Genomic DNA, 16,876 nt, shown 5'->3' with positions numbered 1-16,876 from the left:
TAGCCGCGATCCTTAGTCCTTCCTCGAGAGAGAGAGAGAGAGAGACAGAGAGAGAGAGAGAGAGAGAGAGAGAGAGAGAGAGAGAGAGAGAGAGAGAGAGAGAGACACACACGAAATCCAAACATCATCGTTCCCACCTACCTTATAAAAATTTCACTTTTCCGAAAGAAATATTTTTTTCTATTACAAGGTACTACCGACATAATTCCTATAATTTTTACGTTGCCATGTTTTCGAATATAACGAGTAAAATTTTCGAGAAAGATTATTAAATAGTTCGATGGTGAAAGACTTTTTAACGAGAGTACAGTCTAATGAAAGCTTAAAAATTGAAGACATCCTTGTACGAATCTGTTAAAAATAAAATAAAATAAAATAAAATAAAATAAAATAAAATAAATAAATAAAATAATACAAAAATCATAATACAAAATTAATAAAAAAGAAGACGTAATTCTCGCAGGTGTAAAATTTAAAAGAAGAAGAAGAAGAGGAAAAAGAAGAAGAAAAAGGAAAAGAAGAAGGAGAAAAAGAAAAGGAAAGCAGCGTTAGTCGTGAAATAATGACGCGAAAGATGGCAATCTCCTTCTCTTTCACCTTCTCGAAGCCGCGCTAATTGGAAAGGCGAGCGATGTGTCGACGGATACAATAGAACTTCTCGAAAGAAGTGCTTGGTCTGAAGTAGTGACTGACCGGATAGAGACCAGCCGACAGGATCCACCCGCTGTCGAATGAACGAGGAAAATAATTTAATTAGCCACCTCTTCGAAGCACAATACTCGAGTGCCGTCGTCTTGAAGCTTCGTTCGAGAACTATACCGGATTATCTCGGCTTTGTACATCCTCGATCCTTCGAGATGAATCGTTGAAAGTGAGAAAGAAAAAGAATAGAGAGTTATCTTATAAACGAGCCATCGAGAAACTAATTTTTTTCTTTCTCTTTTTATTTTTATTATTTTTTTTTTTTTATTTTTCCTCCCCCTTAAATTTTCGTCCAATCCCACGAAATATTCGAAATATTTTTAAGACGTTCGATATCGTCATCTATTTTCGACAAGATTTTCCTAAGACGAAGATTTCTTTCTTTCTTTCTTTCTTCATTTTTTTTTTTATTATTTTATTATTTTGATAACATTACGACATTCTTGCTATTGTATGTAATTTTGAAAATATCCGTCGTCGCTTCGATACTTCTCTAATTCTTAATTTTATGATTGTTTCCCTTTCAAAAATATTATAGATATATAACTTGACGAGTTCAAGGAAACAATGTTTCCGTTTAAAGTCGTCCGATTCGGATGCACACGGTATCCTGTAGTAGTTTTACGTAGCCTACGGCAGAAAAAAATTTCCGTCTTTTATAGATTTACTCACGCCCCCGGAACCTCGTTTACGTGGGCACGAGTATTCGCCGATAAACATTTATCGTCCCCTTCGAACAAAACGTCGATAACGTTATTATTACTATTACACAGCTTACCCGAGGCGTTCCCTAAGTGCTTTTCGCTCTGCAGCATCGAAAGTACATACTTTTTAAGATGAGGATCGCGCCTCGATCTTCGATGCATCCGGGATCGAGCGACGTTCTTATAACTGCGAGTTTCTTCTCGTCCTTCGATGATTGAAATTCTCCGAGAGTGAAAAGAATAAAAAATAAAAAGAAAAAAGAAAACGAGATACGATCGTAGCTAACAAAGTTACGTTGGAACGGATCCTTCGAAAAAAAAAAAAAAAAAAAAAATACGCACGAACATGGGTGATACGCATAAACGTTCAAATAAAACTGTTTCCTTCGAAAAGCAGCGCAAAATTTTCTTTCCCTTCTCTCTTCTTCTCGCAGAAGAACGTAAGAAGGTCGAGGAAAGTCATCGGTGTTATCGTAGAAAATAAACACGAAAAATATCGACGAACATGCAAATAATAATCGCTTATATACTTCACAGGTGTTCAAAATTTAACCTGGCAAAGTTTTCTATGATTTACGAGACTTATTCCTATTTTTCGAAGTATAGAAATTTCGCATTTCGATAGGAACTTCTATCCCTTTCTTTCTCTCTCTCTCTCTATCTATCTATCTATCCATCCATCTATCTGTATCTATCTATCTATCTATCTATCTTTTACAAAACTCTCTTACGCCGTAAAGCTTGAAATCCACTTTCGAGTTCGGTCCTAGGGAGTCTAGCTCGGATCTTTTATACAGCGTAGGATCGATGCCGCGTTTGGACCAAGCTCGTAAATCGTCCGCAGAGCGGCGAGCATTGTGCTGTGGTGATTTACCGGTGCAAGTCCATTAGTCGTAAAGCAATGCTCCTCGCCATTACTAGATGGCGAATGATAAGACAAACTGCGTTTCCAGCATATAATGCCTGCGGACGGACGTAGCTCGCGTTCACCATTGCAAAGGGTGAATCGTTTTAGTGTTGAGTATTCACGTATATACGTACAATGATGCATACATACATACATACATACATACACACATACATACACATATATATATATATATATCTACATACCTATATACATACATATACATATATATATATATATATATATATGACCGTCTTTCTGTGCCTGTGTTTATGTAGCGTCGTTCGCGACTCGACGCTTCCCTTTCATCGCCATCGCTCTTTCTCCTCTTCTCTCTCCTCTCCTCTCCTCTCCTCTTCTACTCCTCTCCTGGAGAATCCGCCACCCTTCCTCTCCGAGCTTTCAGGGAATTCTCTTGCGCTCGACGTCGTAATTTACGACGTTGGCCTCGTCATTACGAGGCCAAACGCTTTCGGACCTTCGTTAGCACAGTTCGCGAGATATCTCTAGGCAAGGAGTAAAACAAACCGGACGATCGTTCGCGAGTAATGCGCATTGTTCTCCGTTCTATTTCTGATAAATCGCCGAGGATTTCTGCCATAAACGTTGCTCTCTACATGTTTTGTTCCATATCGATCCACACCATAAAAAAAATGCCGTCATACGTTAACCATAACGTTCTGTTCAACGTTCTACTTGCTTGCTTGCTTGCTTTGCAAAACTCCTCCTACCTTTGCATTTTACTCTTAATAAAGATATAAACTTACAATTACCAATTTTTCTTCTCCTAACGTTAATGAGCTCGACGTTGATCACCGAGTCTCGCTAACGAACATGAGATTATTCGACTTCTTGTTCACTAAATGCTTAACGCGACCGACACGTTCAACATTACTCGCACGAATGACTTTGTCCTACGTCTCTTATAACTACGTACGTACTGTATGTATGTATGTATGTATATACGTATATAATATTTGTTTACAACGAACAAAGGACAAGGGCAAGACGTTGATTTTAATGATACCACTTTGTAAACTAAATATTGCTTTCGATTTACGACAGTTTTTGTCGTACATACATGTCCATACGCGTTGTACATTCACCTCTACGGACGACCTTTCTTTGTCGAGTCCTTTACTTTTATTTCTTTTCTTTCTCTTTTATATATATATATATATACACACACACACACACAATCGAATTATTTTCTATCGGTATCTTCTATCTTACAAATCGATGACGATATAAAATGTAACCATCGATATTTCATTCCTCCTTTTAGAAATTCGAGATATAACGATGATCGTACGAACGATCGTAAGAAATATAACGAGGTGGACGTTAAACTTCTCTCTCTCTCTCTCTCTCATTCGCGTAAAGACGCTATTCACGATTTTATGGAATCGTACACGGAAGAGAGACAGACAGAAAGAGATAGAGAAAAAGATACGGAAAGAGGGAAAGAGAAAGAGAATAGTAAGGAAACGATTTGCTAGTATCCTACTACATTCGTGTGGGTGTACAAGAAGGATTCCGCAAATATTCGTGATCGTGGGTGGATCGTTCGGGTAATAGGACGACCATCGTGGCTCGTGTTCCGCCGTACGAACAACGCGGATCTATTCGTGCATTACGCATCCTTCCGGCGCGCTTAATTATGTAGTCGCGATGCCCGCTGAGGGGAGAGGGAAACAATGGCAACGATGAAATTGCAGTCTTCCAGTACCATCCGCCCTCGCGAAGAAATATTTCCAAGCGAGTTGTAGGAGGAACTCTCGGTGCACCTTGCAGATTGAATTTTAACCCTTCTCCGTATTATCGTTTTCCTATTCGTTTCACGACGAACGAATACGTGTGTATAACTTCATTTTCATTTGGAACATTTGTCACATTTTTGATAAATAAAATTTTTATTAAAAAATGTAATAGGTACTGTAATAATATGGAGTGGAGTTATTATAATTTCAGGAAAATTAATAATCATTGAACAATATATATGCATATTTGGAGAAATTTGAAAAATATGTGTAGTATATATATATATATATATATATTTTTTTTTTTCTAGAGTTTCGTATACCTGTAGCTACACACGCACACACACACATATGTATATATGCATATATTCGTTGAAGAAAATATCTTATATACCTATGTATATTATAGTAATATATACATGCATATATTTACAGCATATCTACATGCCAGACAGCGGAATAATTTTCCAAGAATAAATGTTCAATAATTCCTTCTAAATATAATACATCCATACATAGAAATTGCATTTTAATACTTTCGTAGATATAATAAAAGAAGGAAAGATTTGAGAAACCGCATGAAAGAGGATCGTAGCTAAAGCTACAAAGAATTTTTCTTTCATGAAAAGCTACTTTCATGGAGACGTCTACGATTCGTTTGTCTACGCATTTCCGTGACGAACGTCCTACGTCTTCGCATCATTGTAACGGATTTCCTTGGTTCTTCTTTGCCGAAAGACTTGTAACAGGACTTGTAACAGGAGATTCCAAATATAGTAAGAGGGGTTGGTTAAAACCACCGGTAGACAGGAAACGTTACAATGACGAAAGAACCGTCCGTAACGATCGTGGACGTTGTGGGCGTGTAAACTACAATGATTCCACGTACTTTAACGTATTTTATTTTATTTCAATATCCATCATTTCGAATTGAAACGACTAAACGTTGTCTCGTTGCGTAATATTGAACAATAAAATGATGAGGTTACGTTCTATCTGATATATAAAAAAATAATAAGAAGAAGAAGAAAAGAAAAAAAAGAAAAAAAAATGTGTGCATGTGTGTGTGTGTATATATATATACACACAGGAAATTTTATGTTCTTTAATCGATGATTACGTAACGTCAAAAACGGAAGTCCCTAATTTTCTGCTATCCCTTCCACGCCTTTTACTTATGGGCTAGGTAAGTAAGCACCTATACCAGTTTCACGAAGGATTCTGCGAAAATTTCGATTCGTTTAGTATTCGAGCTAGCATAAATAGTTCTCGATGGAACCATCTGTCGAAGTCAAGTCCATCGTCCGCGATAATTCACGTTCGTCTCGCGATACCGATCGAATAACCATTGTGTGTAGCAGCAGTCTCGAGATGATTGTAGTCATTATTACGATTAGAATTTCTATCGATGAGAGGGTCGATTATTCTCCATTCGGAGATACAATTTTTATTTCTCTACCTTGCATCTATACTTACGTATGTATATTTGATTTCGCAATCGTAAAAAACAAGAAAAGAAAAAAGAAAGAGAGTAAAAAAAAAACAAAAGTGAAAACGAAAAGATCTATCTCGTCTCGTCGGATCTATCGTTTTATCTGTCTACGTAATAATCATTTAGTTAAACATTTAAAATGGATTGTCTAGTTAAAGATACATTCACGTTTCATTCGGATGCAAAGATTCGGCGTTGTACTTTGTAAATATAATAATCGCAATTATTATACGAACGGACGGCTTAGCCCTTTTCTTTGAGAAAAAATTCAATGAAGAAAGGAAGAAAAGAAAGATGAAGGCGAAGTAGTAATAATAGAAGGAGAAGAAGAAGAAGGAGAAGAAGAAGAAGAAGAAGAAAAAGAAAAAGAAGAAGAAGAAGAAGGAAAAAACCGGAAGTTGATCGAAATCGGAGCACTGCTTTCTGTTCGCTCCTTCCTGTCACTCGAGACTCTTTTGGTAGCAGCCTGAAAAAGCGACTCCTCCCTTCGAGGTACGCTAATAGACGATTCTGTACCTAATAGGGTGCTGGTTCTCTCTCTCTCTCTCTCTCTCTCTCTCTCTCTCTCTCTCTCTCTCTCTCTTTCTTTTTTTCTCTTATTCTCTCGGACGTTCGTTATTCTTCTTTGGATGTTTGTCGCAGGGTGTAGCTTAGGGTGCAACTGCTTTAGTCGAAAGAGAACGTAGCCGCTGGGTCCGGTGGGTGTCGACGGTTATATACCCATTGCATAGCTCTCTCTCTCTTTCTTTCTCTCTCTCTCTTTTTCTCTCTCTTTTTCTCTCCAATATTTTTTTACGGTTTTCAGAGACGCAAGCCCTTTTCACCCTTTTCCACCCTTAGTTCTCTCTCTCTCTCTCTCTCTTTCTCTTTTTCGTCCGTGTCCTTGGGACTCGGTCATCCATTGTCCTTTGAAATTTGAATTTCGATCGTACCAACTTCGTCAACGATTTAATCATAATATTTATTGAACATTTCATTCCATACTTGGAATTATTTGTTCTCATATATTCATATAAAATTCGTTATAATCAAATTTATAAATGAGAAATATCTGTATGGTATAAATTAGGGAAAAAAGAAGCAAGCGAATAAACGTAAAAATTTTATCGAGAGATGAATCGTTAAAGGAATTTTTTCTTTATCGGAAATAGTTTCTTTCCTTTATTCTTTTCTTTCCTACATTATCAAGTTAATCGATAGATCGAATTGAAACGATGTGCACGTTCGATTTACACATTCGACTTTCGTGTTTTCGAACAAATTAACGTCCGTAGATACTCGTGTCATATGCATTCTAACGCGTGTGCACGTAGGACTTGACAGGCGGTATACGGAACGCGTGCGGACAACGAGTATACAGCTGCAACCCCCACGCCCACGACACACCCCCCGAGATTCACAGGGTGGCACGCGTTTTCGACTAACTTCGCTTATGCCACCGGCGTTATTCTTTCCTTTCTTTTCAAAGAGAGATTTTTACCGATGAGATTCCTCGTTTGGGGACCATAGACCTCTCGAGAACAGATGACGAACGATTTATCATTTATTCGTTACGAGCTCACATAAATCCATTTAAGAATCATTTATGAGAATTCCGAAAGTATATATACATGGAAATGTGCCTGCGCCTGATATAACATACGACTTTAATACGAATTATCCTAATGGAAATAATCCTTTTAGAAAATTATTTCTTCTAAACAATTCCTCGACAATAAAAATGATCGATAGTCCAAATCAATAATCCATAATCTATAATAACGATTTCTCAAAAATTTCAATACTATTATAATCAAGAACGCACATATGTCCGTAAATTACACATATATCTGATGTTATACAAATTATGTATTTGTACGATTCAGTAGAATATTAAAACAAAAAAGAAGTAAATAAATAAAGAAATGAAAGAAAAATTTCAAAAAAAAAATAAAAAAAAAAAAGAAAAAAGAAAGGAAAAATTTTTAAGCCCAAGACCAAGAGGATAAAGAAGAAGTAGTAGAAAGAAAGTTGCCATGAGAAAAAAGTACGAATAGACACAGAACTCTCGGTAGATATTACGAATGGGTGTGGAAGTCGAAGAGTCCGCCTATCGACCTCGAACATCGCCACCATCCGCGCCATCCGGCCGACACCGGCATCGCCGCAGCCGCCGCCGCCACCGCCGCCGTCGTCGTCGTCGTTTCTCCGCGGCTGCCACCCCCGGGGGGCAGTAATCTCACATGGAGATCCGGCTTAAACGATAGGCCCCGTTTCCAGGACCGCCCTCGTACGCGAGAGACTCTTAATTTCCAAGCGAAACGAGCGCCACCACTACCACCATTACAAACTACTACGACCCAGCCACCACCCTCGAATCTCCCTTGCTTTCCACGAAAATACTTTGCGAGCATTTCTCTCTCTCTCTCTCTCTCTCTTTCATGCACACACACGCATATACACATATATACCAGCACGCATACATATACACAAATTCTCTCTTTCATTCTCTCTCTTTCTCTCTTTCTTTCTCTCTCATTCTCTCTCTCTCTCTCTCTCTCTCTCTCTCTCTCTCTCGGTCTACTTCTTCAGACATCGTCGTCGTTTACGAAACGGGCCACCCCGTGCCGTGTTATTACACCAGCCTCGAATATTTCCATATCGGACTAGACGAAGTTAATGCCACTCTCGGTTAGTACCAACCAACCCCTTTTCAGTTTGAGAGAGAAAAAGAGAGAAAGAAAGGAAGAGAAAGAGAGAGAGAGAGATAGTTCAAAGATGGCGAGCTCTCTTCTTCCTAAGGGGAATTTCCTTTGCTTCCTTTCTATCTACGCCCTTATAATGTACGTTGCCTTTCCCTTGGGATAGGCTTTGCTCTTTTCTACGGCAACGAGTTTCCTTTTATCACAGGCTTGTTTCGTTACATGATATATCGGTTCTGATTCGAATGGATCCTGATAGTAAAGGAACATTGAACGTCTACACGAAGGATTGTCTTATCGGCGCATTATCTTCTCAACAAATTTTACTTTTTGGAGGAGGGATAAATGTTTATAAGGAGAAGTAAGAGAGAGAGAGAGAGAGAGAGAGAGAGAAGAGTTAGCCTCGAGGAATATAAAACGAGAGAAGATATCATCGCGTTGCTGAGTTGGAATAAAACTATAAACCAAAGGAAACAATTACCCCGACTCTTCGGTCGAAGATGCGGCTTAACGATAATAGTGCTTGCCTGTTCTCTCTCCTTCTCTCTCTTTCCTACTCTCTCGAGGCAATCATCGTTCGTTCTATATCCATCGAAAGCTATCCATCGAGATACCGATCCGTTTTCGTTCGTCCACCTTTCCTTCTATCGAATCCACGAGATCGTAGCCCAAGGTCAACGAAAACGATCGGCTATCCTTGAAACTACTATCGATGTCTTTGTATCTATTTTTCGCAAAACATTGCAAACGATCCCTTTTAATAGATATAACCCACGCGTTTGCGTTTAGAGTGAAACCTTGTTTCGCGTGTACTCGATTCGTTTCATACGTCAAAAAGGAGGAATTACAAGGTAGAAAAGATCTTACCGATTATTACACGCTCTCGTACTATGTTACAAATTTCATACATTCTACATACCCACGTACGTAGGTATATGCGAACATATCTACATAGTAGGTAGATACATAGGTATCTAAAACGAAAGAAATCTACCTACTTGCAGCTACTTCGACGATCGAGATTCCGCGATAATCAAAGAGCGGGCTCCGAGTTGCTAGCCGTTTTTCTACGATGGAAAAAGCAGTCCGGTAGCGATGGCCGATGGATCATCGCGTTCGCATCGCGTTTCTCGGCTCTATCGCGAAACGGTGAATCGGCAAGAAGCGAGCTTAAACGTCCTTTCAATTTCCTCGTCATGAAGATCGCCGTGCATATCGAGAAGTACCAAGAAACTACTTACTTACTTACTTCTCTTTCTATCTGTCTATTTATATCTTTCTCTCTCTTTCTATCTATCTATCTATCTATCTATCTATCTATCTATCTCTCTCTTTCTCGCACACAAACAGCCACGGTCGTTTTCTTTCGCGTGGCGAAGATCACAGTGTTCACGGAAGGCATCTAATTGCCAAGCTCTCAGCATCTCGCAGCTCCCTCCCCATAAACTTAACGACCAGGCTTAACGGTTGGCCCTCCGCGGTATGCTAAAGAGAGTTTCTTCGGTTATTTCGCCAAGTACCCTGTTAAAGACTTCGATGGACCAAGTCTTTTAAAAGCACGCGTGCGAAAGTCTCGACTCTAGCCGTATCTTCTAGCCCGTAAGATCGAACGAATATTCAAACGGAACAACGTATCGAGATAAGATCGAAGGATGAAAAACGTTCTCTTTTAAACGTTCTCCGTGCTAACCTGTTGCTTGGTAAAACGTCTTCGGTATCGACTTCGTACAAATCATCGGATGTGGCTAAGTACTTAACTTACCTCCGATAGTTATCTCTGATCGACAGCAGCTTATCCATTTGGATATTGTAAATGTATAAGAGTACTGAATTATAGAGAAGAATAAAAAAGAAACTACCATCTAAATTATTCTCAATTATTCAACCCCCGGTGGTATCCTAACTATATATTTTTCTTTTACTTTCTTTTCCCTTTTTTCGTACACACGGAATCACCGTTTCAAATCGAGAATGAATTCTTAGAAATCGGACCTGATTTCGTGGTATCGATATATTTAAGTATCTAGGTATAAGCAATCCTTCGTGAATAGGGCTTCAAAGTGTTTGATTTTTTCAATCGGTTTGCATGATTCCGATTGGAGTGATCGAGAAAAAGAGGTGGATAGGGGGTGTGCCAGCGATGGAAAAACGGTGATTGGCGGAGCATTAGCGTAATGAGAGTCTCGAGTCGAGGGCTAAAACGACGTAGCTACCGGCGAGGCCTATCCGCCATGATTAGAGTGGTCTCGCCTGTATTTTCGCCCGACGTACCTTCTACAAGTACCTTGGCGAAAACGTTCGTGCAATTTTAATCCGTCTCTTCTTTCCGCCCAGCCAACCTCTCCCTTTCCCTCTCCCTCTTCTTGCAGTTCCCCCATCTCCCAAACCCTCGCCTCTTTTCCAAGTAGAAAATAAGAAAGAAAAAGAAAAAAGAAAAGGAAAGAAGAAAAGAGAAGAAAGAAAAGAAAAACGCGATCGGTGCGATGAACTCCCTTCGGAATCATAGAAAACGACAAAACGAGGAAACCGAGGATTACGTTCAAAGGGAAACGAAATTGTCGTGTCGAGGTACCGGCATGCGCGGAACTCTTGCATTAAGTATCAAGGACAACCTCCGTAGAAGGACGTACAAGATATGCACGATGAAACGATATTGCGTGTCCCTATCGATATGATTTATATGCTCCCTCTACTTCCCTCTTCCTTCCCCTCCCTTCCATTCCCTCCGTCTTCTTCCTTCTTGCAATATGACGAGCATGCAAAACGCGAAATACCAACGTTTCTTTCTACGCTTCTGTCTACCAGCTATTCTTTTTCCTTCCTTTTCCTTTCTTTTCTCCTTTCTTTCTTCTTTTCGTAAGCATGCGATCCTCGATATGCATATTGCTGTTTTACTGAATTAAAACGTGCCGTTTTAATGTTAACGCAGGGATGTACGATCGGTTGCATTCTTACAGGAGTCGACGGTTGTTACATCAAGAACGTACGATCATGACGTATAAATAAATCAAATAAACGTAAAAGCGAATCGTATAGAGAGAAAAAAGGAGAGAGAAGAAGAGAGAAAGGAGGGGGAAGAGAGAGAAAGAGAGAGGAAGAGAGAGTGAGAAAGAAAGAGAGAGAGAAAACGATAGCCTTTTTAAAATGCGAATTCAAAGGAAAGGCTCGAAGAACCGCGTGTCTTGGCTCGTTCGGCATTACGTATTCAGTGGCCAGCGCCATTTTGCCTCGACCATTTTTGCCGATCAAATCTTAATTGTTGGCTGGCGGCTGTCTAAGGAGGCGTGGCCACCGGTTGGTTCACTTTCAGCCACGCGATGCACGAACGCATCGATTTCTTTCTCTTCTTCGCTTCTTTTTCTTTTTCTTCTTCTTCTTCTTCTTCTTCTTCTTCGTCTTTACTTGCCTACCACCAGACCTCTCGCCGATCACGGGACCACGAGGACGATTCGCGAGAATGCTCGAAGAGAGTCTTCGAGGAACGGCTGTGCGTATGCTAATCGTCTCGAGTTGCCGGTTTCGTGAGCGATCGGCATCTATGTAAGTAGGTACGCTACTTATCATCGAGAACATTGCAAAATGAGATTAATGTAACTTTACGCCATTTTGAAATTTCACCATCGAATATTTATACCAAATGTGAAAGCATCGGAATCGTCGATGTTAATAAAGTCAGTTGAGTCGTGTTAATATATAAGGATCGTATAAAAAAAAAAAAAAAAAAAACAATCATTACAATTAGTTACTACGATATGAAATATACGAGGCAGTAATTATCGATTATCTAACGACAATCTCTAACGTTAATAACACCGATGCACGATTCTTGATAGCCACCAAGAAAAGATAAATGCTCGTTAAAATTACTCGACGTAATGCGACGTATATATAATAAAAATTGAAGAACTATGTACCTGTGTTGGCGTAAACGATAATAGAGAAAATTCGTGATTCAAAGTCGTTACAATTATAAGGTATTAAACCTCGATAGATCGTTTAAATATCTCTGGAAGATATGACTGGATTTACGTTCGCAATTATATCAATTTTGTCTAATATGGTGTCGATGGTCTTATAAATGTATGTTCGCTTAAAAAGAAAGAAAGAAAGAAAGAAAGAAAGAGAAAAAGCAAAAAAAAGGAAATATATATATATATACCTAATTATCGTAACAATAATGAAAAGCGTTCTAAAACTTTGTCGACTTTGTTCGCGTGTGTGTGTTTGCGCGCGGGCGCGCGCGTGATTCCCAAAGGATGGCACGTAATTAATTCGAAATTAATATCGCATACGGTGTAATCAGAGCGATATATAGCAGGGTGCTGTGCAGTGCCGGCAACCTTCTCGCTCTAATCACACGTATTACTCTGATTGGCAACAATTGGTAACAATTGACGGGCGGAATCGAGTCTCGGAGGTTCCGCTACTTTGCCCGCGTTGTTTACGAGCAGAACTTCGAAACGTTACACCTTAATTGCGTGTCTACATGCTCGGAGAATTATCAGGGTTTCCTTCTTACGGCTGCCGCCTTGCTATTTCTCGTTAGAGACTTACGTACGTGAGAATTATAGCTTTCGGATATGTAAAAGTTTCTCCTCTTCTTATTCTTCCCTCTTGGAGGAAACGAAAAGAAAAGAAAAGAAAAAGAAAAAAAAAAACAAGATAAGATATATATATATATATAAAAAAAAAGAGAAAAAAAGAACACGGCTATAGATATTTTTATCGACGAGCATTTCCCCTATCATGTAATTGAATAATTACATAAATCTTACATATATATATATATATATATATATATATATATGTGTGTGTGCGTATATTTTCGTAACAACGAATATAAATTATATAAAGATTACAAATATATAATAAATGAATAATCTATCTCTCAAATAGCGATCACGTGTATTATTACTATTATTATTATTACACGATGTAAGATCTACACCTTTCCAACTGACCAACACTGAAATTTCCTTAACTTTCTATCCCCCATCTGGCATACGGTTGTTCACTTCCCAAATACGGATATGCAAAAGAGAAAAAGTATGGGAGACGTATCGGAGAAGTATCGCATAGGATGAGTGAAACTCGTGTAAGAAAATACTCCTTATAATCTCTCATTTGCCTCGTAAAAATGCTCGAACGAACGGATGTAACGCAGAGAAACAGCAACGCGTTTTACGAGCTCGTAATGCAACCGATGGAACATCGCTAGGGTATGTCCGACTTGTCGGTAAGTTATTACACAACGTCGTTATACACCAGTAATTTACCTCCTCCTCCTCCTCCTCCTTTTCTTATTTCCCATTCTTTTTCTTTCAGTAATTTTTTCTCTCTCCCATTCTACTCCACCCCTTCCCCTCCCCCTCCTCCTCTTCCTCCCATTTCACTCTTTCCCTTTCAACGACTTACGGAAGCATCTTCCACGTAAGTTAATCACGGTTTAACTTTGCTTCATTGAATCTATCTTTGTTTATGCTTATTAAATTTAAATACAACCATTCGTACTACTGTTGTTATTTATAGGCTCTATTTTTCTTTTCTTTCTTTCTTTCTTTCTTTCTTTTTCTTTTTTTTTCTTTTTCTTTTTTTTTGGTTTTTTACCGCGCTAAGTAGTATCTACCCTTTAATCTAAATTTTTTAATCCAAGAAGAACTACTTACGATTAGTTCAAGAATGATCTTTCGTTAGTTCGATTGACGACGCAAATAATCCTCTTAAATACGCTACAAGAAGTACTTACTGCGAATGATAGCAAAACGTAAATAACTAAGAGCTATACAACGACCTCGGAGTCAACGGGAATTCTAAGAGGCGTGTAAATATTTGTTTGTAGAAGACCTTTAACGTCCTTTCTTCTGCTAGCTGTACGCCGAGAGTACAACTCTCGGTCGTTACTTAAAAACAGCCCATTACTCTTTTTTTTTTTCCTATTGGAATACACTGTTGTTATTTCATTTACACGGTTCCACAGTTCCACGGTTCATTGAGTTTCAAGCATCTTTTTATGTGTGTGTGTTACAGTGAGTATTATATTATTATGGTATATATATATTACATTGTTATAGTATCGATCTAAGAAATAAAATTAAGTCATCACTGTATCCATTATAATTTACGATAAAAAGATTACAAAAGGAAAAAAAAATATATAAAAATTAATAGATGATATTCGATGCGAATAAGAAGAATAAAATATTAATCTCATAAGACGTTGCTTCGCGGCGAATAAATCTTAAAAATCGGCACATAGATCGTCGCTAAAGAAATTTATACGGTTCGTCGATTTTCATCCTTCGTCTATGTATATTATAGCGAATATTATATAATTATAATATCGATCACGAAAGTAAAATTGAGCCGTTATTTGTATCCGTAATTTTTATCCGTAATTTATGATAAAAAAAAATGGAAAAACAAGAAAAATAAAAGGACGAACAAAGAATTAAAAAAAAGAAAAAACGAAATAAAAGGAATAAAAAGAAGAAAAAATAAAAATTCAAATACGATATTCGATACGTATGAGGGAGATAAGAAAAAAAGAAGAAGGGAGAAAAAATAAAGATAAAGAATAAGAAAGAAAGAGAAAAGAAATACTGATCTCACGACAGTGGCCTTCGTCGCAAATAAATCTCGGCGTAACGATCGGCACATAGATCGTTGCGAAAGGAATTAGTAACGCAATCCTTCAATTCGGCGAATATCTAATCCCTCAAAATTCCTATAATTCGTTCCCCGCTAATATCCTTTTCATCGAAATTATCGACTCGAAGAGGGAAAAAGGAGATGAGTGAAAGGAGTGGAATCGATCGTTTCTCTCTTCTCTTCGACGCTGGCAAGATGTTCCGAACTCTTTCAAGACTGCAACCAGTGACGTCAGCGGTGAGTTTGCGGTCTCCAAATTACAATATCGTTAAAACGAGCGAGTTGAGATCGTGCGCGGGTAGGTAAGTTTCAAGAGAAGAAGGAGAAAAAGAGAAGAAGGGGGAGGAGGACCTTTTTCGTTGGCCGTGCGCGTTCCCAGAATAATGGCCTCCTGATTATATGCATTATATGGACCAAGATTGATACGATACGTAATAAAATAATTGAAATAATCACATGGCGCAACGACGATTCGCGGTACGTTAGATCGAACGATCGAACGATCGAACGGTCGATCGATCGAACGAACGAACGAACGAACGAACGAACGAACGATCTATCGATCTATCTTAACTTACAATACTGACTTTTCGTATCGAGTCAAATCCTTTTTCAAACTTACTCGTTTGTCTATAATCGATTAGAAATGTTAACACGTAAAAAAAAAAAAAAAAAAAAACAAGAAAAAAATAAAAGAAATACAATTTTTTTTCCTATTAAACGTACTTACGTATCAAATCGTTAATACTAATGCGCCAACGCTATAATCAAACGATCGATACTCGTATATGGGGAAACGAAGTTTAATCGAAAATTCTTCGATAAATCGAAAAGTATCTTATTCGTATAAAGGGCAATGATGTTCCACGCGTTAAGGCGTAGTCGCAATCGGCGCGCCCTTTTTCTCTTTGCCGATCTCACGGCGCCACTAAAACACACATACGCAACTTCCTCGATCCTTTTATTTCATTCCTCGGCAATCTTAATATTATCCCACGAATTATGGTCTCTCTCTCTTTCTTTCTTTCTCTCTCTCTCTTTCTCTCTCTCTCTCTCTCTCTTTCTCTTTCTTTTTCTCACTCACTCTCGCTTTCTTTCTCTCTCTCTCTCTCTCTCTCTCTCTCTCTTCACGATGATTCACGACCACATAGATACACTTGCGCACGTACCACGAATTAGACTCGGATAATCGCGATCAGAATCCTTAAAATTTCTTCCCTTCCTTATCCCTTCCTTCATAAACATTTAAAAAATCGAATTATTTTCTTTCTTCCTTTTTCTTTGTCGATGAAAAATACGTTTAAATAGTTCATTTCTTCTTTCTTTCGTCTTATAAAAAGTTTCTAATAAACCTCCAAAAAATATCGTTTGCAATCGTCTAACATGTCAATGATAGCTAATGTAAATATATATATACATATATATATATATACATTATTATATATATTATATATAAAAAGTTTCTAATAAAGCTCAAAGAAATATCGTTTGAAATCGTCTAACATATATATACATTATTATATATATTATATATAAAACGTTTCTAATAAAGCTCAAATATCGTTTGAAATCGTCTAACATGTCGATGATAGCTAATGTAAACATATATATATACACACACACATATATATATACATACATACTATACCCACACCCACACATCCACACATACACGCAATCGTACATCGACACAAAAACGTGACTCCGCAAAATATTTCGAAGAGGATGATATCCATAGGAATGATCCATGTATCGCGCCTCGTATCACGTCGCTCTTTGGCTTGTATCGTCAGAGAGTATCCAGCTATGTCGGTGTCATGACTCGTAGTCACAATGACGCTTCATAAACATAAACACTCGTCATCCTGTCCCGTCGAGACAACACGGACATTTATACCGAGTATTTAGGAACGTGTTATTCGACAGGTTTATATTATACCAACGACGTTTGTAAAATCACCATTTCCTTTTACTATGTTTTC

At 38.2% G+C, this 16,876-nt stretch overlaps 1 long non-coding RNA gene across 1 annotated transcript in view; it reads right to left on the bottom strand.

Annotated features, from left to right (window-relative positions):
- LOC127064956 (uncharacterized) overlaps positions 1-16,876 on the bottom strand; it is a 157,924-nt gene that overhangs the window by 140,416 nt on the left and 632 nt on the right. The gene's annotated exons all lie outside the window — the stretch shown is intronic.

The sequence above is a fragment of the Vespula vulgaris genome, chromosome 7, assembly GCF_905475345.1.
Source record: "Vespula vulgaris chromosome 7, iyVesVulg1.1, whole genome shotgun sequence".
Lineage (NCBI taxonomy): Eukaryota > Metazoa > Arthropoda > Insecta > Hymenoptera > Vespidae > Vespula > Vespula vulgaris.
Note: the sequence above shows the minus strand (reverse complement) of the source record. Positions and strands in the feature narration are given on the sequence as shown.